The sequence below is a fragment of the Plutella xylostella genome, chromosome 13 (assembly GCF_932276165.1).
Source record: "Plutella xylostella chromosome 13, ilPluXylo3.1, whole genome shotgun sequence".
Taxonomy (NCBI): Eukaryota; Metazoa; Arthropoda; class Insecta; order Lepidoptera; family Plutellidae; genus Plutella; species Plutella xylostella.
The window spans coordinates 10,956,215-10,958,697 of NC_063993.1; the positions used below are offsets into that span (position 1 = coordinate 10,956,215).

Here is a 2,483-nt window from a genome sequence, read left to right on the forward strand (position 1 = left end):
AACACCACAATTGCGTACCTAATATAAAGTACTTATTGTTGTTTTTTAGTGTTTTAATTAAACATTTCATGTAGCCATTAAGTTCATGAAAATATATGTATAATACTTTAAAAAGTAGTTAAAACTTTTACATATCACTATTATTTATTGTTTTTTAAAAGCTGCACTTTAGTAAGTGCAGCAAGTTGAAATTGTATATTATGTCTTAAAAGAAACCATACACTTATTATTCTAAAAAAATGTACTTACAAAGGTGTCACCCAAAAGAGCTATGTGAATGAGTATTGCCTTCTTTTCCAGTAGAATAGACAAGGGTGGAATTCAAATTCAAATTCAAATGGTTTAATCGACGTAAAATTTTACAATTATTTGTCGATAGTCATCTACCACCATTTCACAAAGGCCCCGTCATTAAGAAGGAAAGAAATGGCGAAAGAAACTCCTCGAGCATCTTTTCAACTTTTTCCTTATAATCTATTACAATTTTTACTTATATCTAGTACCTACAATTTTACTTAAGTACCTATATCCATTTCATTTTTTCAATAGCCTTAGCTGAGGTGGACAAGACCACGCGTTTTTGTCGTTTAAATAATCATTTATACTATAGTAAGCTTTACTACATAATGAAGCTTTAACATAATTCTTAAATTTTTGCTCAGTAAGTGTAACACCATTATTTTTGTAACTTAACATTTCGTTTATTGTTTACATTCTGTTTGTTTACTTTGTTAGTCTTGTCAAGTATCAGCTGTCAAATTCGACACACAGGATAGATTTTCAGTTGTTGTCTGTGGTCCTTTGAGAAAACTCGTGCCAGATCGTCATCGGACAGTGGTCAGTGGCGACATGACGCTCAGAACAATGATCGTGCTGACTAGCCACAGAGTAGTTTTGTGACGATGAGCTGACATCCCCGGTGACGGCTTTTTTCGGAACTGGCAAGGAGGCAAACCATTCTCTGTCAGAACGTCTCGAGTGGTGTGTGGTTGTTTTTTTCTTCCCGCCCGCGTGGCGCAGGCCGTATTGGTACCGAGTTCCTTGCTTCATATTTCCTGGTGAGTATTTCGATCGTGGGTTCAGGTTATCTGATTGGTCTACGAGATAGATTCTGACTAAGTTGTTTCTTTGCAGTTACCAGATACGTACCACAGACACCCACGCAGCATCACACCATGTGTACCTAACCTGAATTGCCGAGTGAGTAAACTAGCATTTCGTTGTTATTCGATTTCCGATGACTTTGGATTTCGAAAGCCATCTGCCTTGTCTTTATTTCTACACGTAGCAACGTCTAACCCCGCGTATTTCTTTTACAGCAATTTCAATCCTGCCCGGTGAAGCGTACGATTGCCCGACGCGTGTCACCTGACCCAACCCCAAGGTAAGCGCCATGACCTTCCACGTGTCGATTAGGTTATTTTGCAAGTGTCACGTTTAAACAGCAAAGCTACCGCCTTTGAGACAAGCTCTAACCTTCCCATAATTGTTTGATTAGTGATTGACCGTAGGTTTTAGGTTAGAAATACCCAGGGGCCATTCAAGACACGTCACTTGAGACATGTTAGCTAGGCCTTCGCTGTCCTTACCGACCCATCCTGGAATCGCGAGAAACAGCCTTGGGCTGTTTCTCGCGATTCCAGAAGGTGTCGTTGGTGACCAGAGCCGTCAGCGAGCCACGAGCCGTCCGGAGCTCCTGTCCTGGCCCCGTCCAGCCGTCCAGGTTGGCCGTTGTATGTTTGTTGAGCGGATACTGAGGAATTTCCTTAGGATTTCCATTAATCTTCAGCGGCATCAGCCTTCTAACGCCGCTGCTGAATGTAGGATTGCAAAGGCAGAACCCGGGTGGACTCTAGCGGGTTAAAACCTTTATTTTATTATTTTTTCTTCATAGGGAGCCCCGATAGAACGGGCAGTAGTATCTAAATTGCACTTTGAACCTTTTGTAGGCGCTAGGCTATCAACGTCCTTCGGTTACGGGGCCTTAACGTTAAACTGCTATCCCATTGAAGTAATATAGAAGTTTCTCTGTGGTTAATACCATCCTTCTACCCCTGTGGCGTGAAACGCAGCGGTGGAACCTTGGTTTCTCCACTCTTATATAATTTCCTTGCAATACCTTGTGTACTTCAACCAGACAATTTATAAGGACTTAATCCCTGGTCTCATTTAACCCGCCAGTGCTCGCGTCAAATTTCGTGACACAAACAGTCGCATGTGGGTCTTTTAGACCCGAAAGTAAATTGATCTATTTTCTCGAAAAAAAAAGAAAATTTAGATATTATTGTACATCAAACGTAAGGTTAGTAATAAATCTATATTCAAATCAAAATTATTTATGAATTTATGGATAAAAACATATGTTTTGACAGTTTCAAAAGTACTATGCTTCATGTTCTTATTTATCTACATAGGAACATAAATTACAGCTTATTTTTATTAATTTTATATTTATCAATAAAAAAAACTTAGTTTTATCTAAA

The 2,483-nt window shown here is 39.2% G+C and overlaps 1 long non-coding RNA gene across 1 annotated transcript; it reads left to right on the forward strand.

The window, feature by feature from the left end:
• Nucleotides 1-671: 671 nt before the first annotated feature.
• On the forward strand, nt 672-2,130 carry LOC125489399. The gene is made up of 2 exons (XR_007266955.1): nt 672-1,384; nt 1,644-2,130. It is a non-coding gene; the product is annotated as an uncharacterized LOC125489399 (long non-coding RNA).
• Nucleotides 2,131-2,483: the final 353 nt, after the last annotated feature.